We start from the raw sequence: 25359 nt of genomic DNA on the forward strand, positions 1-25359 counted from the left end.
CAAAAGAATGGAAGAGAGAGATAGCTTTAATGTAATGTATCGCCACCGCTTACTGTGAAGGTGTCATTTAGACTAATGCGCCATCGATTTTTGCTAACATCAGAAAAAAACAGGCAGCAGAAATGAAACGTGTGTGTGTGTGCGTGGAGTGAGAGTTTTTGTGGTGCCAGTGATCCTTTCCCATGGCCATGTCCTTGTTTTGGAGCTCTGAGAGGTGACTCTTGTTCCTAAACACATAGGGAAGTCGAGCAGCATTTGAACAGCTGTAGGAGGCCAGTATTTACTCGTGGGGGGAACAATGACAGTGGCTGAAACTGGCACACTAAAGGGCCCTGTCTCAATACAGCTGCCACCAGGAAGCATGGAGGTGAGCTGGGAAACACGGGCCTCTCTTTTGACAGATATGTGTGTGAGCGTGGGAGCGTCTGTGACCATGCTATTCACATATGGAGAACCGCAATAGGATGAATTCACACACAGATCTCAGAAATGCCATCGCAGCAGTCTGATGTTCACAGTCATACTAAAGTTAAGCAGTAGATGAATAATGCTGGCATCTGAGAACTGAGAGTAATGGAACAGACCAAAAAGCAAGTAATTATGGTGTATTCATATCTAATGAAGTCTTAATATCTGTATATTATAGCATAATTTGGATTTATAAAGGCAAATACTTAATTTCTAGCAACTTTTCAATTAGTAATTAATTTTTAATTGTAAAGGCCAACATACTGTGGTGAGAATGTACAATTTGTGAAAAAGAAATCTTTTATAAATATATTTATATATTGCTCTCTTTCTTAAGTAAAGAATTACTTCTGTTGATTAAGGTAAATTCAGTAAAATAAACAATAAAGTAATTCATCTACATTGCATAAATTGTAACAAACTAAATAACACTTCGAGGAGAATATTTCTGAGGAGAACTGATACAAAGATGACGTGGGTGAAGAATAACTTCCGGTATTTTCTAACGGTGAGTTTTATACTGTCATTCCCTGTATTGAGACAGTTGTTTACGTTTCAGTTCTTTTTGTGTGTGTAGCCAGTATGTGCCTATAATTTTGAGCGTCTCTCCGGTAGTGATAATCTTTCAATAATGTTTGGCATTATCAAATCTTTTTATCTGAATGCCACTGTTAGCTAAGCTATCTGTAATATTACCATATGTATATGATAAGGTCATCAGAGAAAATTGTGTTTGACACTCAAGGGGGAAATACAAAATTATTTAAAATGATATAAAATTGTTTACAATGGAATCCTAATTCTGTGTTTTTGTTTCGTCTCGCACAATCATGTAGCCGAATCTCTGCTGTGGAGTGGATTTCATGTGCAGCCAACAGCAAACTCTAATGGAATGATGTTCAACCCTTTTGCCAGTGAGTGGGCAAAACAACAACTCTTGTAAGACTTTTTTGTTGCATATGCTCTGGAGTTATTTTACACAATGTACTTTTCGTGCTCAAATAAATCACTCATACTATACGTTTCTGTTTATTATTTTACAATTAAAAATAGGTGGTTTGTGAAAAGACTAAAACAGTTGTTAGAAACTTTCAACATATGTCTGGTCATCAGACTGCTTCTCTACAAAAAGGAGCAGGAGAAAATCACAAGATATTTTCTCTAAAAATAATTCTAGAAATGTAATTTTGCATGATATTGGCATCAAATTCAAAACATATGCTCAGGAGATGTGTGGCTTTGACCTATTACTTTTCTGTATTGCTCAAGGACAAATTTCATATACAGTTAAAGTCAAAAGTGTTTTTTCTTTTTTTAAATATTTCCTAAATAATGTTTAACAGAGCAAGAACATTTTCACAGTATATCTGATAATATTTTTTTTCTTCTGGAGAAAGTTTTATTTGTTTTTATTTCAGCTGAAATAAAAGCAGTTTTAATTTTTTAAACACCATTTTAAGGTCAAATTTATTAGCCTTTTTAAGCTACTTATTTTTTTGATAGTCCATAGAACAAACTATCATTATACAATGACTTGCTTATTTACCATAAGCTGTCTAGTTAACCTAATTAACTTAGTTAAACCTTTAAATGTCATTTTAAGCTGTATGGAAGTGTCCTGAAAAATATCTAGTCAAATATTATTTATTGCCATCATGGAAAAGATAAAATAAATCAGTTATTAGAAATGAGTTATTAAAACTATTATGTTTATAAATGTGTTGAAAAAAAAAATCTTCTCTTCGTTAAACAGAGATTGGGGAAAAATAAACAGGGGGGCTAATAATTCATGGGGGCTTATAATTCTGACTTCAACTGTATATGTTTATGAAATAATAAACTGTTATGTATGGTGCAATTTTTAACATTACTTAAGCATTCATAATTTTTTTTTTTTTTTTTTTGAGCATTATAAACTCTAGATGATGGATAATAAAACCTAAAATGTCTTTCCAAAGATACATGAACAGTGAATGTAGACCAAATTGTTCAGCAACTGTTAATGTTTTAGTTTGGGGTGGTCATTTCTGAGAAAGTTACTCTGACAGTGAGGTAAAGGAGACCGATATATTATCAGAAAACTTTTTACAGAGACACTTTTTTTTTTCTAGGACATTACATATATGTTGTCCTGTGTTTGTGTATGGAACAACAAATATTGAACCAATATTTTCTTTTTTCTCATGACTTCATAAATGTATAACTTTTTACTTTATATAACATGTAACCTCTCCTTTTAGCACAGTAACGCCCAAAGTTTTTTCTTTCTAATGACGTCTAACTTGTGTTTATAGCTTACTGGGGTCAACAACTGTGACTATTTAAATTTAAGTAGGTGTAAATCCCCAAAAGTGAGTGCTTGCTAACTAATTTAACATAAAACACAGTTTTGTTGGGAATATACACATATCTGAGGTGTTATTATTTCATAGTCCACAAGTCATATTCAAGTAGTATCTTTAAAAATGCCTTATGACTGGGTAAAATAACATATTAAACAAAAGAAGACCAAAAACTATAGCGATATTATTTCACACAAAAACACAATGTCTTTACAACAACCAATCAAAATAAATGTTTCTGTTTGAAGAAATTGTGACAGAAACATATCACTATTGTACTTCTACTGTAGCTTCTTACTATATGCTCTATGCTATTAAAACACATAATAATAATACACTAATAGTTAGAAACAATTGAATGGTTTAGATGCAAAAGTCTCTAAGTGCCATCTGAAATTTTCTTCTAAAATGAGCATTTTTCTCTGACTCCTGTGTGTAGGTTGAGTATATTCACTAAGAATGTTTCATTTGTTGTCTTTAAAGTGAAATAACAGAAAATAAATGTAGAAGGTTCAGAAAAATCAGTCGGCACCTAGAGGTTTTTGCATCTGAACTCTTCAATTATATATAGATCTGAATATGTTTACTTCCATACTATTTAGCGAAATAGTATGCAATAATAATAATAATAATAATAATAATAATAATAATAATATTCAACTGCATAAAATGTTCTGTGAGTTAGATAAAATCAAACAGTATTTTTTCCCCTTTGCATTAACTAGGACTTTATTTTATTTAGTTTTTTATTTTTATTTTTTTTATTTCTGCAGCATATTCACATTTTATGCATGACAAAATCACAGAGTGACCTTGGACAGTCAAGCGGACGACAGACAAATTAAAAATAGTGCATTATTAAGTGAATAATAGCTTATTTTTCAGACTGTTCCTCACATAAAAGCTATTATAATAGTAAATGATGGCTTTCAATTTATATGGCAACATTAAAAGAAATAAAGGGGAAAATACATTAATAGACGGAGCATCACAGTTGGGTAGCTCATCTTACAGAGGCCATTTCAAACCACCATTAGTTCTGACTCAACAACCTTACCATGAAATCCACTCTCATTTTTTCTCTCTCGCATCTTTTTTTCTCTCTTCATGACTTCAGGTATGAAAAAGGATGTGTGACGCTTTCTGATGAAAATCGGATAGTGTGAAAATGTCAGCCTCTTCTTTCTCCTATTGCTTTGTTTACGTTGACATTTATCAAAGGAGGGAAAAAACACAGCATATCAGCTCTATTTCTTAACAACAATAAATGTCACCTCGCATCCCCAGCTCTGAACTAAAACGGTTCAACATTCCTGTTGACTCAATATCATATCAATCGTAAATCGGGGCAATAAAACAGGTGTTTATTTTTTATCTGTAGTCTTTTGACAAAAGGCTGGAATTTCTTCAGCTAATTTCACTGTTTTCGTTCATTTCTGCAGAGAAATGCTTTACGACAGTATTAACCTACAGGGCAAAGCAGAGCTGTGACCTTTTCATCACAGCTAAATGACCTGAAGGGAACTTCTCCACTCCAGAAGCTCAAATCTCTTGACTGTCTGAGCAATTTCTCCTAAACATCAATAAACGCTAAACTGAGAACAAATAGAGACTTTTTCCCGCTCCAAGATGTTTTTTTTTTTCTTTCAATAATCTTAAATCTTTCTTCTCTCAGAGTATATACAGGAATCAGATAGTGAAATTCAACATTTTTAGGACTCTTTCCATACATATTAAGACCTTATAACCACTTTTCAACCGGAAACACTGGCGAGATATTAGCTTACTGTATATTTACTAAATATTAATGTAAGAAACTAAATCAAAACTAAAACATAATTCATATACTGAATAAAAATCTACTAAATCTAGCTAATTCAGCAGGTTGGCACATAAAGAACTGCAGAAATACTGCTGTTGCTTTGGTTACTGCAATAAATAAAGCAGCATGATGTCAAATCTAGCTGGATTCCATTGATTTCATAAACTGCACAGCATCCTGATATTCGCAGATTTAATTCAGACAAACTTTAGCATACAACCATATATTGCATAATTTAAAATTATATCAAATTAAATACTTTACAAAATATCATTTAAGACATTTCAACACTTTTTAAGGGCCTTAAATGTCTCTACATTTATTTAGCAACTTTTAATACTTTTTAAGACCCTATGTACACCCTTTTTCTGGGGTTAAAAGACATTTAATCAATTTGCTCATATAAATCTGTGCTGAGGTCTAAAGCCAAAATCTTCAGAAACAGAGCTATAAACTGACAAATGACATATCGAAATTCTTCAAAGTTAAATAAAAAATAAAATGAGTTTTGCTTCTTGTTCAAACTGCTTATCTAATATGAGCTGAAACAACACAATTCTTGAGATTTTTATTTTGGACAACTTATTTGATATATATTCAATATATATATATATATATATATATATATATATATATATATATATATATATATATATATATATATTTTTTTTTTTCCTTTATTTGCACAAGAATACAATAGTATTAAAATAAATAAATAAAAAATGAAATAAAATGAATAAATAAGCCATAATGTGCAGGAAGAGGCAAAAAGCCCAAAAATGATTATTTAGAGCCTCTACCTAAATAATAATAAAAAAAAAAAACAATAGCTAAACAATTACAATTAAATCCACAAAAAAAAGTGTTAACCCTGCACCATACAGTATATGCTTGCATGGGTAGAATAACTAGACAAACGAGGGCTGGATTATGAGAGTTAGTGCTGGTTTGCTGGTAGACAAACATAGTCATGATATTCACAAATATACAGCTTGGGTTTTAGAGTGAAACTGCTTGGTCAACAAGTAAACTTACCTCATACACTGTAATATTTTAGGTTAAAACTAATGAAAAAAAATATTTAAATGCATTAGATAAAGATTTTAAATAAATATTCACACAAAAATTCATGAGGTGTAGCTATATAGAAAATTATACTAAGCATAGTACAGCATACTACAAAACAGTATTGAATTTCAATAGTTTTGCGTCATTCACAGACATCCACTGCCTTAAACCATAGCCTATGCTGTTCCACTGGGATTTAACATGACTGAATAGACAAGCAGTCTCTTAACACACAGATTTAAAAGCTGCTCCATTACTGTCTTGTCTCCTATCAGTGGAACTATCACAATGTAAGTCTCGAGTTTCCATCAATTCCCAGAGTTCACTTCAGATGTTTCCTCTACACTTCCTCATTTCCTCCTGTGAGCCCCACACCGCCCTCTTTTCTCCCAGGTGGCTCCGGGGCCGTGGCCGGCAGAAATGTGATAGGCCTAATCCCATTTAGCCTAATTGCATCTGCAGTATGAGCGCTTTCCCTGTGTTCAGTCACGTGCCCGCCTTCCTGTCTGCCCTACTGCAAACCTCTCAAACATACAGTACTGTAGTATTGATAAAAGTAACCGTGTTTCAATGAGAGCATTAACTAAAATATTACAAAATTACACTATTTTTAGATTACAATTTTTTTAGACAGTCAATACCACTAGTCTCTCTCTCTGACAGTAAATTTACATACATCGCAATCCCACATCGCTCCTCCTACCACTCACTCAGACATTCATTCACTGTTATGGTCTTACAGAACACCATATTCTGTCTGACTTTGTTCATTTATCCAAAATTACAGCAAATTATTTCCCTGATAATGGTACAAACTCCATGTACATTATAAAGATGGCCACAAAAGTAGGAAACTCAATACCCTTCTGATGTTTGTGGGTCGCTAGAGCACAAACATCAGAAGGCATGTTTTCTTTAACATGTTCTTGAGCTTAAAAGAATTTAGGCTAAATTCCACTTAGACTTGATAAAAATATGTTCTTCAGCTTAGATTTTTGCAAAAATGAAAAATACATTGCTCCCGGTAGGTTTCATTGCACGTTTCAGATTACAAATCCACTAGAGGGCACTGTCTACATGTTTGCAAATATGAATTATGTTACTTGAGGAGCATTTTGCTATAGATTTCAGAAACACATTGAATACAAAATTATTCAATACCCCATAATGACAATGTGAAAAAATATTTTGTGAAATTGTTGCAAATTTATAAAAAAAATTAAAAACCCGAAAAATCACATGTACATAAGTATTCACAGCCTTTGCTCAATGCTTCTCCATCTTCCAGCATTACCTCTCAATCGCCATCAGGTTTGATGGGAAGCGATGGTGTACAGCCATTTTCAGATCTCTCCAGAGATGTTCAATATGATTTAGATCTGGGCTCTGGCTGGGCCACTCAAGGACATTCACCGAGCTGTTGTGAAGCCATTGATATTTTGGTCGTGTGCTTTGGGTCATTGTCCTGCTGGAAGATAAACCGACACCCCAGTCTGAGGTCAAAAGCACTCTGAAGCAGGTTTTCATTCAGGATGTCTCTGTACATTGCTGCATTCATCTTTGCTTCTATCCTGAATGTGCTCATTGGAACTTTCTGAGCAGCAGACATTATTCTATAATCTTCCCCAGTATTGTGCCTCGAGACAACTCTGTCTCGGAGGTCTACAGAAATTTCCTTTGTATTCATGCTTGGTTTGTGCTTTGACATGCATTATCAATCCTGGGACCATATATAGACAAGTGCATGCCTTTTTTGTGATCAGTGGAAACAGAACGTACCTGAGCTTAATTTAGAGCTTCACGGCAAAGGCTGTGAACACTCATGTACATGTGATTTTTCAGGTTTTTTATTTTTTACAAATTTGCAACAATTTCAAAAAATCTTTTTTCACATTGTCAATTTGGGGTATTGTGTGTATAATTTTAAGGAAATAGATTTATTTAATCCATTTTGGAAAAAAAGGCTGTAACATAAAACAATTGGAATTAACTGAAGAGCTATGAATTCTTTCTGGATGCACTGTATATGTCATTCTTGCTCAAAAGTTTAATACAAAGGGAGACATTAGCTTTTACAGCGTTAGCTTAGAAAAGCCTACAGTAAATAAACTTTTGGGACTACAAAAAAATACATCCGGGCAAGTGAGATCAGAAGGGCTTCCAGTTACATGCACTTACCATGCGCATACACCCCGCGCAGTGAAGAGACGTGGCCAGAGGCGCTGAAATGTTGTAGCAGAGAAAGCTAAAATGCTTTTAAAACGCTGCTATTTCCACAGAGCTTATGTTTTTGTATTTGGGCTTCCAAAAGACACAACACAAAGAGAGTAGTGCTTATAAAATATAAAAATATATAGCTAGCATTTGACAAAAAAACAGCTTCCAGAATCTCTCCCAATTCAGTGCTAGATTCAGCTTGAAACTCTTCAAAGGAGCAACTCCAACAAGCAGAAGCTGTGGATTGTGAGCCACAACCTGTAAATATTTTAAATTTGTTGAAATTTAACTATGACATGCACAGTGTCTAGCGTTAATGGTATGTTGTAGCAAGGATTTAAACAACAGCAAATACTGTTTGGCACTGCTAACAATTAAGCTACAAATTCATATTTATGAGTCAAATCACTGTAAAGATCCACAATCTTCAGCAGCGCTGCAGTGTATGTGGCCACTTTCCCTGCTTTCTTTTATCTCAGATAATGAACTCACAGAAGATATGTGAAAGACATGTAACGTTAAACATTGTAACATTGAGCAAACATGTCCATTGAGTTAGGGAAAAAAAAAAACAATACAGGCCTAACTCTTGTTGCAGCAGAAAAATCAATCAAAGCTCTCTGGTCGCATTCCACATCTTGTGCTTTATTCTTCTGTCAACAACGTCACTATATAGTACAGATTACAGCATTAGAAAAAAAAAAAAAAAAAACATTGAAAACATTGGTCCTGCACATATGCGGTTTTCGTGTTAAATGCATCCACAGACTGTTCACACACATACATAAAATGGCGATTCTCTTTTAAAGGAGACACACTCTATTTTCACTTGTTACAGACACTTGTCAGACTTTATTTTCGAGAACAGGCATAAGGTTCATTCTTTTCATTTTCTGTCTGATTCAGGCTCAAACAGATACTGCTTACAGCTACTCTGACTGACACTATTTACACAGCAGAATCAAAGCGCGTACTTGTAGGGGTGATGCTTCACTGGTGACGTGGAACCAAACTGGGAATCCCATTCTGCGAATTACCCACGTTTAAAATGGGTAAAATAGGAGATTAAAACAAGCTTAAGTATTGAAAATTATATTATTGCTGTGACAATAATAATCAGTGGGAATGGAAATTGCACTGAGTATTAGTATACACACACACACATATACATATACACTGTAAACGATTTCTTGTTAAATTAACAGTAAGTTACTGGCAACAATTATCCAGTAGCTGCTGTATTTCATAAAACAGTAACATTACTGTAATACTAATTACATTAGTATTACATTTACTGTAAAATGTAATACATCATTTTACTGTTGTTGATTTTTACTGTAACACCAATTACAGTAGTGATACACATACTGCAAAACTGAAAACAGTATTTTATTGTACATTTTTACCATGAAGAACTACGGTATTTTAACGTTACTTTCATTATTACTGTATAGTATTTTACAGTTATTAAATGTTATTTTATTTTATTTAATAGTGCTACTTTATAATGGGTAAAAATTTTCAAAAATTGCACAAGTGTTATTTTAACTGTTCAAGAAATACAAGAAAAATAAAGAAACTGAAACTTTAACTTCACAATAAAGGTTTATTGTGTAAACCATGCTAAAACAGTGGCAATAATTCAATATAACAAAGCAACAGAACACTAATAAACAATTGATCATTAAAACCAGTCAACAATTAATGCATCAAAAATTATTACAATTTTAAAAACAGGTGAAAATACTGCTACAAGACAGGAAATGATGAAGGCCAAATGATGTGGAAAGGGACAGTGAAAAAGGGCAGCAGCACTTCTGATGATCCTGCAAAAATGACACGCAAAATCAATCACTGAAGTAAAAACTAATCATCCCTCAAACCATTTAATTCATTCAGAAACTAAACACTGCACTGTTGTTTTTATATATATAAAGATCAGCGGGCATTGTTCTTGAAGATTGCTAGTCAGGTGTCCACACAGGTGTGTAAAAAATAAAGTCTCATCTTAACTTAATGTCCGACTCTGTATAGCTCGAATATCTGATTCCATGATCACACTACTAGTGCTTCCACGGATTTAAGAGGGGTGAACACAGTTCATTCTCACTTTAAGATAGTCATATTTAAAATTAAATAAATAAAAATAATCTAATTTAACGTGACTAATGTTAATTAAATACTTTTAGGCTTTTAACACGTATAAATCCACTTCTAACTTACAGATAAGATTGCGTTAGAGAACATGAAAGCCGTGGGTGATTTTTTAAAATAATGCTAATGATGAGTTACTGATATTTGGTTTGCATAAAACAAAGTAATCACTAAGCATTCATTTTTGGCAAAATCTGCAGAGAGGCTCAGCGACACGAGGAAATGTGTTAAAGTTGAGTAGAGAACTAAAGAGCAGTCTAGCCTACTTCATGAAATGTTTGTGGTAATATTCTGCTGACAATTTATATTACTGTACTTCAATATGCAGCAGTGATGGCATGTCAGCAAGACAAATAAACATTTTATCGAGTCATTTCATACAATTTATTATTTTTTTTTTTTTCATACAAACCCTCTAGTGACATTTCCTCAAACTAAATCATCATAACGTTACTGTGCACAGCATCAGTAAAACGTTGAGAATAATTTAAATACTTAAGTTTTTAAAACAGTCACTGCTGATTAGAAATTAACATTAAAGCTAAGCTTACAGAAATCCTGTATGCATGACAATATAAAGATGTATTACTCACTGATGTCGAAGCACTTCCAGGTCATCAGAGATGTAGACAGGACAGAATATGTGCTATCAAATGAGCTCTTGTGTAGCCTTTGTTGGACATCCAGGTAGTATGTTCACCCACACTGTAAGAAACAAAAACAGAAACAATTTATTAAAATGTGAGGGATAGTAAACATGTTTGGTCTACAGAGAGAAGAAAATGTTTACTTTAAGCATTGATCCTAATGAATCTATTTCTAAACTACATTTAACCTTATTACGGAAACAGCATTTTTGAGCTTTTAGACCAGGGGTGCTCAACCTTGTTTGCTTTAAATTAGAATTAAAACAATAAATCTCTATGTCAAATAAAATACTTCAGATCTAAATAAAGCAGGTGCTTTTACCTAAAGGTTCCTTCCCTCCAGTTAGTTTGGCTGCAGATCCCTCCACATCTGTGCTGTATTCGGTTCTTGTCTTAAGAGTAACTGGTGTCGCATTCCAGGTCCATCACAATCTGGGCTAGAAAGACAATATGACAAAAGACAAGACACATATAAATAAGTCTCAGAATAAAATATTTAAAGGAATAGTTACTATTTTGCCACTATTTACGTGTTTTAAACTAGTTTGAATTTCTGTTAAACACTAAAGCAGATATTTTGAAGAATGTTAGTAACCAGTAACTATTGACATCCATATTTGAACCAAATTTCTTTAAAAAATACGAGTTTGTGTTCAACGGAACAAATTAAATATATAACTATTTTGAAACAAGTGGAGGATGCCAAAGATGCTATTATTTTCATTTTGGGGTGAACTGTCCCTTCAATTCAAATGTCAAGCAATAGTCATAAAAACTGATGTGTCGCTTGAGGAAAACTAAATCAAGTACCTTCTGTGAACAAGCAGAATCATTATGCCATTGTATTCAGTGATTCTCTTTTACATTTTCCCACTATAAAATGATAGCTTCAACATGCAATCCATGTTAAGACAAAAATTAATAGCATAAAATAACATATTGAACTAAACTTACAGTTTCCAGGCTGTTTGAAAAAAAAAACAAACACATACGCCCAGTAAAATTGCTAATAAACACAAAGACAACAGTTATAGAAAAAAATGTTTGTCTAATATTTACTCAGCACTTGGTAGGCAAATAGCATAGCCGTGGCTGTTTTAACACCAGATTTTTTTTTATCTTAGGAACTGCTGGAAGAAGAAAAAAAGGTTGTACATGAAACTCCTCACAACAAATCTGTGAACAACTTGACATTTAAAAATCTAATCAAAATGAGGAAGACATCAACATTACCTTGAATAATCAAGTGAGGAGTGATTGGTAGCATCAGTTTTTCAACATCAATTACTGTAGCTGAAAAACAGATAAATATAATAAGAGTAAAATAAGACTTAACATTAATTAATCTAAATCTATGGTACAACCATACCAATCTGTATAAGGTTAAAATACATTTGTACACAAATCATTCCCTGACCCCATCAATTTCTCTTAGAATAGGATGGATATATATATATATATATATATATATATATATATATATATATATATATATATATATATATATATATATAGTGATAATGACTTTGGCTTATATCTGTGTACTCAGAACGTACACTCACCTCAGGTACACCTGAACACCAAAAATTAAATGTACAATTAATGACACACTATACATCAAGCTCATTAACATTATTGAGAAATAGACAATTAATATGTATTTTGTTAATATTAAAGTTAGCTTAAAATAATTCAACTGCATTTAATTTTCAGCTCCATTTAATAAAACAGTTAAGACTCATTTCATTATGAGTTTAGTTTAAATAACTGACTTACAGTTGAAAAATTTTACCATAATGATAGCTTAGTCATAATGACTATGTGAAGACCAGAGCTTACCTTAACGGTAAAGGTTTAACTTTTCATAGTGACTTCGCCTTCATCTCAGTGTTGTGCTGAAATAGAGAATGCATTAATGCAGTTACAATAAGTTAAAGTTATGTTTTTTTCAGGTAACTTAACGTATGGTCAAAAACTCACTCAAGATAAACTCACTGTATCTAATACCTCGCAAACACTACAATGGCCGCCTGGCGTCTGTTATTTCTTGTTTAAAATACCGTTTGTTAACGGATAGCGTGACATAACATAAGAACCTACAACTAATGTCACTTGGTTAATTCTTTTAAATTACACACACAATACATAGAAATATATACAAAACAATCCTTCAACGGACAGAATTTGACTTTAAAACACTTACCGAGGATGAATTCGCTGGATGAAAGACGACAGGTGAATTTCAAATTAGGAGAGCCGTTGCCTGCATGTCGAGTCGTGTCCGTTCGGTTCTATGAATCGGCTCCTTAGTGAACAGTAAAGAATCGAATCCGCCTAAAACCGATTCCTTGTTGTATATGATACATTACTATTTCGTTATACTGCTTGGCCACACGCATTTATACACTAATTATACACTTATTGCATATTGCTGAGTGTGCTTGTGAACACGTGTGATCAAATAATTCCCGAGCAAACGGTTCAATTCGGTTCAATACGATTCAGAGTCGCTCGAGTGCTGAACCGAACCAGTGCATACGTGATATTGATTACAATATAGTAACATTGTTTTTTATTCATTTTACCAGCGAAATTATTACATATATCTGACCTTGACAATACGAATAAAGTTCGTTTGAAGTGTTTTGAGAATTATATATAAATATATATTTATATATTTTTTCTCCCAGAATTCATTTCACATCAACAAGCAAATGGTAATGGCGGATGAGAAAGCCCAGCTAATATTATAAATATTGCGTTTAATATGTCACGAAATGAAATTTTAACAGTGTTTCATGCGAGAATGTAGTTCTTACAAACTCAAATCTGTGGTTTATTTATAGATATCATGTGTAAATTTTAAGCGTGCTTTGCCGATAGCGGAGATTCTGACCTCCAGGGTGTCCATCATCACTCATGTATCCGGCGAAACGAGGTTATAATCGGCTAGACATGTGAGACTTCCCCCAGTCTTAGATGGCTCTATAAAATGTGTTATGAAATTTAGTTTTAACCGTTTTTCATGCGGGAATGTAGTTGTTTTAAACTCAAGTCTGTGGTTTATTTATAGAGATGGTGGGTATTTTAAAATATTGTTTTGAAAATGCGGAGATGTGACCTCCATGGTGATGACGAGTGCCCTAACCTCATGAATCCGTCTAAAGCAGGCTGGTCATTATGACATTTAAGCTGACTTTGGTTTCATGAATCAATTACTTTTGTTCCAGTTTACGTTTTGGTTAAGCACAAAGTTATGTTGATTAAAAATGATTTAATATTTTCATGTTAACCTTATAAAATTAAGGTGCAGTACACCCAAATATGGAAAACCAGGGGACAGCTTTATGCACTGAACAGTCTGAAGAAACTGGTTATTTTATTTTTCTTCACAAAATACTTTGTCAAAAAATTAAATAAACATAATAATAATAATATAAAGTGTGTGTAGAGTTTTTCATGGTCATTTGCAGTACTGTATTTAGATGCACAGTAACTGATTTTTTCCCAAAATTCATTGTAAAATCTGCAGTAGCATACTGTTAATCATGTTCACAGTATGGAAATGTTGAGAATACATTATCATGCTGTGAAAACAGCAATATATACAGTAACACACTGTGCACAGCTTATACAGTAAACAACTGTTGAGAAATGCAGTATAATACCGTGAAAACAACAGAAATTGTTTACAGTGTACATATACATATACATATATATATATATATATATATATATATATATATATATATACACACACACACACACACACACACACACACACACACACACACACACACACATATATACATATATATACTAACTAAACATAAACATAGGATAGAATAAACAGAAAAATATATAATTTACACTAAGAAGTTTTGACATCTTATATATAGTCAGTTGAACTCAGAACTATTAGCCCCAACCCCCTCCTTTACCCTTTTCACTAATTTCTGTTTAACAAAGAGAAGATTTTTTTAAACTCATTTCTAAACATAATAGTTTTAATAACTCGTTTCTAATAACTGATTAATTTTATCTTTGCTATAATAACAGTAAATAATATTTGACTAGATATTTTTCAAGACAGCCTAAAGTGACATTTAAAGGCTTAACTATGTTATTTATGTTAACTAGGCAGGTTAGGGTAATTAGGCAAGTTATTGTATAACCATGGTTTGTTCTGTAGACTATCAATAACATAGCTTAAAGAGGCTAATAATTTTGATCTTAAAATGTTTTTTAAAAATTAAAAACTGCTTTTTTCTAGCCAAAATAAAACAAATAAGACTTTATCCATTAAAAAATGAAATAAAAATAAAAATATCATCAGACATACTGTGAAAATTTCCTAGTTCTGTTAAACATATATAATATTCAACTGACTTAAACTGTACACACACACACACACACACACACACACACACACACGCACACACACACACACACACACACACACACACACACACGCACGCACGCACGCACACACACACACACACACACACACACACACACACACACACACACACACACACACATACAAACTAAAGGAATCGGATCCAAGTTACAAATGCCATTATTGTGGCAATGTACACACACACGCATTCACATTCTCTCTCTTCCTGTCACATCCGAGTTGTCCTAAAGCACAGTAAAAAAAAAAGAAAAAGAAAAAAACACTCCACACTTCGGACATCATCTCCAGAGAAAAGACAGAATATTCTCTCTCCCAGAGGCATGGAGGATAATGAGAGATAGAGAGAGAGTGGGCTTTTGTCAGACATTTCTCACTCATTATCCTGGTGCATTCTGGGAAAGACTGCATTAGACAGGCAGAGCGGCGGAGCAGGGTGAGACTGGAGTGGTCAATCATCTTAGACAGAGAGACTTCATCACCCTCACAGACCCTTTCATCATCCTGCTATTCTTTCCTTGCCTCCGTCGTTCACACATGGACACACGCTCACACCTTCCCACACAATCAGCCCATAGGGAAATGAATTGTTAGTGGTGATACGAACAAATAAAAATTCACCTGCCGGCCAGGATATTTCTAAAAATTCACCAATCACACTGGGACTCTGCTTCTCTCTCTGACAGCTCATCTAGAGGAAACATCCTGAGAAACTATTCAGAATAATAAACAGGAACTGAATTTTTTTTTTTTTTTTTTTTTTTTTACTTTGAATTAAACCTCCAACATCCAATACATTATTTTCAGATTTTGTTTTTCTGTTTGAGGAAAATCAAAATATAAATCAAAATATAAATGGGGCAAATTATTATTATTATTATTATTATTATTGTTATTATTATTATTATTATTATTATTATTATTATTATTATTATTATTATTATTATTATTATTATTATGTTATTGTTATTATTGTCATTATTACTATTATCATCATTATCATTGTTATTATTATTATCGTTATTATTATTATTATTATTATTATTAGTAGTAGTAGTAGTAGTAGTAGTAGTATAATTTCAGGCTTGACTGTATATAATAATATTATTGTACATAATGATATTTCTTATGCTTTGTATTTTTGTTTGTTTGTTTATTTTAGCAATAAAACAGCACAAAGCAAAATATAAATAAAATATAAAATAATTTACTTAAATACATAAGTAAAATAAAACAATTATGCTGCTTATCAGGAAAAAATATTTACAGTGTCAATTATTATTATTATTTTTTCTCTGTGCAAAGAAAAAAAAACATTCTCAAAATACAACATTCAATATATTTCAGGTTCTGATTTGGCTTAGACTGATCATTCTGTGATTAAAAAATCATATCTGAAATATGTAAATAAATAAATAAATAAATACATCGACTACATCAAAGCATTGTTAAACAGTGAACATACCCTACTGGTCAAAAGTTTGGGGTCAATGTGAATTAAAAAATAAAAATAAATAATAAAATAACCTTCTCCTGCTTACCAAGGCTGCATTTATGTAATTAAAAGACAGTATAAATTGTACAATTGTGAAAAGATATTGCACTATAAAAGAACTGTTCAAAAATAGTTTAGTTTTTTTAATTTATTCCAGCCATTTTAATGATGAATTTTCAGCTTTATTATACCATCTTCAGAGTCACATGATCCTTCAGAAATCACTCTAATATTAATAATAATAATAATTATTATTATTATTATTATTATGATAATAATAATAATAATTTTTTTTATAATAATTTTGACCTCAACAGTATCTATAAATAATTTTAGACTTGACTGTATATAAATATTACTGTGTATAATAATATTACTTATGGTTTTTGTTTGTTTGTTTTTAGCAATACAACAGCACAAAGCAATATATAAATAAAATATAAAATAATTGATTAAAATAAATAAATAAAATAAAACAATAATATCAGAAAAAAAAAACATTTGCATGGTCTTTTTTTTCTGTGTAAAAAAAAAACGGTATCCACAAAATACAACACACACTATATTTTAGGTTCTCGTTTTGGCTCATGCTACTCATACAGTGTTTTCCTGTGATTAAAAATCTTTTTTGAAATATGTTAAACACATGACTAAACAACATACATCGTAACATTGGTAAACAGGGGACATACAGTATAAGAACAAGATTTTTTTAAAGCTAGCCATCATCATGTATCTTAAAATGACTATTGAATAATTCCAATCAGAGTTTTTCAACTGCCTTTTTGAATGATGAAACCTGCATGGAGAAGCTCTCCGAGTAAAAAGTTCAATTATTCAGTGAAGATATGCAAGCTACATAACAGCGAGCAGGCAGCATGGTTTACAAAAAAAATAAATAAATAAAAAAATCCTACCCAGTGAAATTGACGGGGGAAAAGTATTGCAGGATGCCTGTGGGATGATAATAAGAGCAAATTATATAAAACCTGATTTTTCTCTCTCATCCTTCCTTCCTAAAAGGATTCGCCCGATGCAAGTTTAAATGTGTCAAACCTTCCAAACTCCAACCAATTTCCTGCTAGTTAAAAAAAGTGTTTGTGCACTGTGTTCAGGTGAGTCGCCTGCAGACACCACACTCAAATCTGACACCTTAAAGCCGCAGCTACAAATTCAATTAATATGCAAATGCACCCAACTTGATGAGGTGTCTTAACAAATAACCCTGAATAAAGATAAGCTTGTTTAAGGTTGTTTTGTTAAACAGGCGCCCACCCAATGTCAAATCACGAGGTGACAGGCTCTTGAAAGACCAGCGCTGGCATATCCAGACTCATACATTACAATGCCTGCGTTCAGCTACATCTGCTGCTATCAAAATAACTCTCGCCACATTTATTGTTCAATCCAACTGCCGTCTTGATTGAGATGGAGCCAATTTAACAAGGTCTGGCTGAGATTGTTTTTCTCTCTTTTTACATTAGGCTCCGTTTATGCCTGGTATAAGATGTGTTTTCGTTTATCCAATCACAAGTGAACAACAATAAATACTATACGTGCTGTTATGAATTTACCATATATATCAAATTTAAAAAGCAAATAGTCTCTAACAAGGGCACAAGTGGGGCCAAGCATTTTTTTTTTCAGTGGTCTTTCAGTGATCCAGTGGTTCAATGAATAACTTTAAAAAAAGAGACATTTCAATCTCATATTAGGAACGCAGAGAAAATAAAAAATAAATAAATGAATTAATCATATAAAATGATGTAATTATATATGAAAAATATACATAAATTAGATCAATGCCAATAATAATCAATATATCGACGTAATGTGCAATACTTGGAAAGGACCTCAATAATTTTGGCCATTGCAATATATATTTACAAATAACTTTTACAAAGACATTTACATTCTACCTCACCAGTGTCAAAGTTTTAGGAAATTTATTTAGTAAATTAGTCTACATAATAGGACATTTACTTTTTTTAACATCAAATTATAGAATCTAAATAACCTTAAGAATGATAAGTTTTTTAAAGTGTTTATGGATATATGCATTATTATGCTGTATATAATCATTACATAGTCAAATGTGTGGCAAATGACAATATTATTGCATATCGCAACCATTTCTGTATATCTCGGAGCAAGATATATATTGTATTGGGGCGAGAAAGAACCCCGATGCTGCGGGCTCTATTTTGACGATCCAGGCGCAAGTCCAAAGCGCAGGGTGCAAAAGCTTTAAGGGCGTGTCAGAATCCACGGAAAAATCCGCTTTGCGCCGTGGCGCATGGTCTAACAGGGTTGAGCTTATTCTCTTAATGAGCGATAGGTGTGTTTTGTGAATAAACTAATCAGAGTCTCATCTCACATTCCCTTTAAAGAGTCAGTTGTGTAACATTATATTTACATGGCAGACTTTGTAAGTGGTAAAACTGAATGCTTCACTAGCGAGAAAACAGTTAAACAGAGCATCTACAGCATGAGAATGAAAGAATGAGCCTCCTCATTCTTTGCTTTCCCTCTCACTCTCGTGGATAGAAAAACTAGTTGTGCGCACAGACATCCATTAGCCTATTCATAATTAATTTTGTTTATTAAGAACTATTTCTAAATTCAAATCTAATTTCCAGCAAACGAATAAATGAACAGTTATAAAGAAGTGTGGTTAAAAATATTATCCCCCATTTGAATATTATATATGTTTAACAGAACTAGGAAATTTTCACAGTATGTCTGATGATATTTTATAAAAAGTTTTTCCAAATACACATGCTGTGCCCAATATGGTCTAAAACCTGACAGGTGGGCAAATCTAAGCTTATTTTTAATAAAACATGATATAAATATGCATATAATAAATAATACTAATGATAATAATAACATTAAAAGCATTAGCTATTTAAACAGCGTGCTGCAAAATGTCAAAACAACTCTTGCGCCAAGCTGAAACTAGCAAACAACAATTGCATCGCGCCTTGCGCCGCATTACACCGGGTGCGATGATAGGGCCCTCTGACTTTCAAAAAACCTGTTCTGAACTTAAAGCAAAATTAACAACTGCTTTAGTGACTGTGAATTTTTGCATTTTATTAGGGCAAACAAAGGTTTGTCAATATTACATTTCATGTATAAAATCACTCATTTGTTGTTAATCAATTTTTTTAATTGGAGTGACTATTTGCACTTAGTGTAAATAGCCCACCTTGTTGGCAGAAGCTATTGATACTAACTCTGCCTAACATTGCTCTAAAAAAGCTCAAAACTGTTGTGACGTGCCTCAATCGGAGTCAAATTAAAGTGCAAAAATCTGTATGATAGGGATGATAAGAGTCATGATTTGCATTATTAAATTGGTATATTGCTGCAATGATATACCATGCTGCAACGCGGCAAACCATCGAAAAAACAAAAAAAATAAATGTAACACAACTTTGTGTTTTATCTGTATTAATTACAAACACACAATATTGTATATGCATGTAAAATTGACTTCTCTTCCCATTCATATTTTTGGGCATGGGATTTTTGAGCAATATGTATTTCATATTATGTGTTTGATTGATTACGTGCTGCATCCATGCTACTTTGATTTTTGCTTTGCTTTCCCTGGTGTAAAAACAGCATATGCTGGTGAGGAATATGGTGTCATGTGGAATAGGATTTCAGCAACTAAAATGTCACATGATCGGCATAGTCATGTTATAAGTCAATTATAAGTCAGAATTATTAGCCCCCCTTGGAGTTTTCTTTCTTTTTAAAATATTTTCCAAATTATGTTTATTAGATTCAGGAAATTTTCAGAGTATGTTTGATAATGTTTTTTTTACTTCTGAAGAAAGTCTTATTTGTTTTATTTCGGCAAGCATAAAAGCTGTTTTTAATTTTTTTTAAACACCATTTTAAAGTCAAAATTATTAGCCCTCTTAAGCTATGTATTTTTTTCGATAGTCTGCATTACAAACCATCATTATACAATAAGCTGCATAATTACCCTAACCTGCCTAGTTGACCTAATTAACCTAGTTAAGCTTTTAAGCTGTATAGATTTTGTGAAAAATATCTAGTCAAATATTTTTTACTGTCATTATGGCAAAGATAAAATAAATCAGTTTTTAAAAATGAGTTATTAAAAGTAATATGTTTAGAAATGTGCTGAATTTTTTTTTTCTCCGTTAAACATAAATTGGGGTAAAAATATACAGGGTGGGGTGGTCTAATAAATCAGGGGGGGGGGGCTAATAATTCTAACTTCAACTGTATATAAATATATAGCGCTAATTTTACAACATATTAAATTGACAATTCTTAAAAAAGCCTAAAGATTCAACTATTGACCCTCCCTCATTAGAAAAGCACAGCATCTAAACATTAGGTCTGAATGGGAATGTCTGTCCATGGTTGGTCTACCTGTGATCCAACTGTCCAAAATGCATTTAAATTCCAGGTGTAAACATGGCTTTAGATGAGAAAAAAGAACCAGGATTATCTGAAAAAGCACAGGAAAGATAGATTTGATAATCTAGCTGCCTGCATCACATCTCCCATCATGCCTCTGGGGTGAACAGAGCGCTTAACAGCGTTCATCTCTCATCAGAAGGGTATATGAGCTGAAACCGGTGACTGATTACTAGGGACGGTCAAACTCAGCAGTTTTACAAGATTTCAGCGCGGGTTCCTTCATCTCACACGCGGCTGCTTTTGATTGGTGCACACTTGAAGGTGGTGTTTAAAATCCTTCAGTGTTTACAAGTAATTACTGAGGGAGAATTAAGTGAAGGGGAAATGTCCTCTCAGAGCAGAGCGCCATAAAGCGGGGCGAATTAAAATCAGGGTGATTATAAAGCGTGGCGGCGTCCTCAACAACTTAAGAGGGTGAGGGTAAGACGGTGACTTTACAACGTGATCACATTTGTAATTGTAGGTGTGTGGATGTAAAGTGTAGTTCTAGCACACTTACATGTTCCTATATATACAGAGATTAAAATCATGTATTGACAGTGTAAAACATTATAGTTCAGCCAATGAAACGTCAATTGTTTTTATTCAGAAGAACATTAAAGAAAACTAAATATTGTTCGGTTTCTTCTACAGAGTGCCGTATCCGTTTTATTAAACCTCAGTGCATCATTAGGAGCCACAGGTTTTATTTTTATTGCATACTGTATGTGTTTTAACTAATAAAGTTTCATTAGCCATAAACATGGATTTGAATCACTACATAATAATCTAAAAATCATCATTTATGTTCTATTGAAGAATATTTCTTACATCCTGGAGAAAATTAACAGCGTTTTTTTTTCACATTTTAAACTAGTTTACAGAATAGCTTACAAGTTCAGGTACATAAAGTATGCAATCATAATATGCAGGGCTTAACATTAACACCCGCCAAATGCAGGAAGATTTCAGATGTGGTGGGTTAGAGAGCCACTCCCACTAGCCACTTTGGCTGGCAGAAAATAATTTTCAAAAAAAATGTTCACCGAGAAGCAGCACAACTAACAAAATAACTATTATCCCGAGCAAAAGAAAGCAGGTGAACATTGAATGAGAGGATGATCACACACATGATGAGATGCAGGCTTTCTTCTCCATTTAATGAGGGCTTTAGAATTACATGCATGGCTGATCACTTTTTGTCCAAACTATTTTAAGTTTGGACTATTTTTTCGAGAATCACTTTTTGTCCAAACTATTTTAAGTATTGCACAAGATGTGTTTGTAGGCATAGTTGCTTCTTGCAAGGAAACGGAAACGCGCAAGCTTTATAAACACTTTATTAGGAGAAAGATTTAGATATATGACAATTCATTTTTAAATGTAATTTTTTTTAAAGAAAGAAATTTTTGTTATTTTTGGTGTGGCCCGGGAAAAAAAATAGGTAAATCCTTAATGTTGAGCCAAGAAAAGTCCTGTGAAATAAGAACTAATTGTAGTGAAACACTGTAAAAGCACGTGCTCATGCTCATAAGGCTAGCTCAGACACAACACACACAAGAGTGTAATGAATGTGGAGGCATGTGGACATAGCGCAAAATCTAAATCAAGTAATTTTAGGAAATCAAAAAGTCACATTTTTGCATTTAAAATATTTTTCCAACAACAAAATTGTGGCTAGTAAAAATGGCGAGTGGCTAGTAATTTTGAAAAACTACTAGCCACAGTGCCTGGTGATGAAAAAAATGTTTTGTTTTTATATATATATATATATATATATATATATATATATATATATATATATATATATATATATATATATATATATATATATATATATATATATTTAAGTTATTTAATATGCAATGACATTGTAGGATTAGATTTCTTTTGTCATATTTCAAAGGGCACATTTTCAATGGAAGTGAATAAGACTGATCTGTATCATCTGTACATCTTACAATACACACGTACAATAGTACAGCCACATGACAAACCCAAAGGGTGTTAACATGATATTCGTGTGAAACAAAAATTGCTTACTAACCTTCGTGTATGTGCGGTCATTACAATGTATCCTATAAAATGACAGAGGAAACCACTGGCTGAGTGAAAGTTATGTTTGTTTGTTTATTTGGACCGGGGAGAATTAACCGTCTGGGGTCTACAAAGCAAATACAGTGTTTGAGGCGTCTTCTCCTGATAATGCCGAAAAGAACTTAAATTACACTTTCAGTTTTGATCAGACATAAAAGCAACATAACAATACATTTTTAGGCGTCTACTTTTATTTGTATTTAAATATAATAAAAATAAAGCTTTGTAAATTTATAAAATACAAAAAACAAACAGGGTGTGCTGTCTGCTGCCATGGTCAGTGTGATCTTTATTTAGAAACGCATCACTAAAATGAACTGAACTCCACGAAAACAAAACACACATGAGGCATATACAGTTGAAGTCTAAACTGTCAGATGCAATACACGGGTGTTTTTGTGAATTGTCAGGACATTCCATATTGATTTTTATAATTTAAAAACTTTTTTTTCACTGTATTTTATACTTTTAAACTGTATTTTCCATCACCCACTCCAATCCTACACCTAACCCTACCCCATACAAGAAACTTTGTGCATTTAACTTTCTACAAAAAACAAACAAACAAACATGCTGTATGTATGATTTATAAACCTTTTGAAAAATGAGGACATGCGCCACTGTCATCATAAGTCACATTCTCCTTGTCATATTCATGTCATTATACAAATGTGTGTTCTTATATCTCACAAACAGACACACACACACACTCAAACACAATCTCTCTCACCAACACGCACACACACTCTCTGACACAAAAGGGGAATTATTGGCCTAGGACTGATCATGATTAAAGTGTTCTGTGCTCACCTGCCCAAGTCTAATCAAGGCGAGCTGTGATTGCACTGGTAAAGTGACTGCGTGTGTTTGTTTGTGTGTGTGTGTGTGTGTGTGTGTGTGTGTTGGATGGGCAGCTGGAGCCCTATGAGAGCTACCCCCCACCCCTTGTGCTCCAGTCAGAGGTGAATCAATCATGTCCAAAGATGTCAGCATCTGCCCAAGCAATTTTATATGGGAATAAATGGCAGATGGGGATGTTGTTCTCTGTTTAATCAGTTCCACCAAATGCGGTTTTATCTCGTATAAAATGAAACCATCTGTACTGCAGGGAGGTGTAAAGGTTCAAGCGTGGATACACATAGACCGAGACGTAGAAACAGAGGATATGGCAAGCGTAAAAAAAACACTACTTGTTAAAACGAGGACAAATTTTCAATGGTATGCGAGCTGAGAAATATTCAGGAATAAAAGAAAATTATTTATTCCTGCTCTATCGTTCTCTCTTTCTCCCCCTCGCAGGAATATTACCCATGGGCTGCAACCATTATATCCAGAGCCATTTATTTCCAGCACCTCCAGTCAGACACGCAGGCTGTAATTTGGTCTCCAGGAACGGTTCAGTAGTGAGGGAGAGACAGGCCTGATGAATCCCCTTTGTTTTAAGTGGATATGATGGCTCCCAGTGTGCAAGAATGGCATTTAAAGAGGAGGAGGAGGAGGATGAAGAGTGGAGGAAGTCGGAGGAAAAATGGTCCCTGAGTTACACAGACACCATCAATACTGCTCTGTCCCTGAAAGACACTAGAGACCGGGAAGCAGAGGCAGGGAATGGCACACTTACAGCCATGCTCATAATAGACATGCCATTATGTAGGACATTCAAACATTTGTACATTTTTCTTCCTAATTCACCACTAACAGTCTACCATACAACCTCTGGCTTTATCATACGTTAGTGCCAACAAGAGCAGGGGCAGAGATGAACTCTTTCATTAAGGGGTAATATTCAGCTTGTGTAATTAAATTGGGGTTTTAATTAATACCTAATTAAATGCATCTTTGCTGTCTTTTGTTAAATACTTAAAGGGATAGTTCACCCATTTACTCATTTCTGAACACAAAAGAAGCTGTTTTGAAGACTGGTAGTCCCAGTTGACTCCCATAGTATTTTGCATACAAAGGAAGTCAGTGGGAACCATCAAGTTTTTGATTACCAACAATCTTCCGAAAGTAAGCAAGTTTGGGACAACTTATAGGTGAGAAAATGTTATTTTTGGGTGAATTATCCCTTTAAATGGACATTAACAATTAAAAAACTATGGACTGTCAAAATTGAACATCATAATAACATAAGAAAATCAACAGATTCTTTATTTACTCTGCAAAAGTGAAATTGCATTTGATGT

The 25359-nt window shown here is 33.2% G+C and overlaps 1 protein-coding gene and 1 long non-coding RNA gene across 3 annotated transcripts in view; both read right to left on the reverse strand.

The window, feature by feature from the left end:
- The window catches only part of LOC147833131 (uncharacterized), a 145876-nt gene that overhangs the window by 115065 nt on the left and 5452 nt on the right, over positions 1–25359 (reverse strand). The gene's annotated exons all lie outside the window — the stretch shown is intronic.
- On the reverse strand, positions 9504–13045 carry LOC147840011 (uncharacterized). Its single transcript, XR_015513614.1, has 6 exons — positions 12922–13045; positions 12558–12613; positions 11952–12011; positions 11041–11155; positions 10665–10776; positions 9504–9743 (listed from the first exon to the last, which is right to left on the reverse strand). It is a non-coding gene; the product is annotated as an uncharacterized LOC147840011 (long non-coding RNA).

This window comes from Danio rerio, chromosome 17 (genome assembly GCF_052040795.2).
Source record: "Danio rerio strain M-AB ecotype USA chromosome 17, GRCz13ab, whole genome shotgun sequence".
In the NCBI taxonomy this organism is placed as follows: domain Eukaryota; kingdom Metazoa; phylum Chordata; class Actinopteri; order Cypriniformes; family Danionidae; genus Danio; species Danio rerio.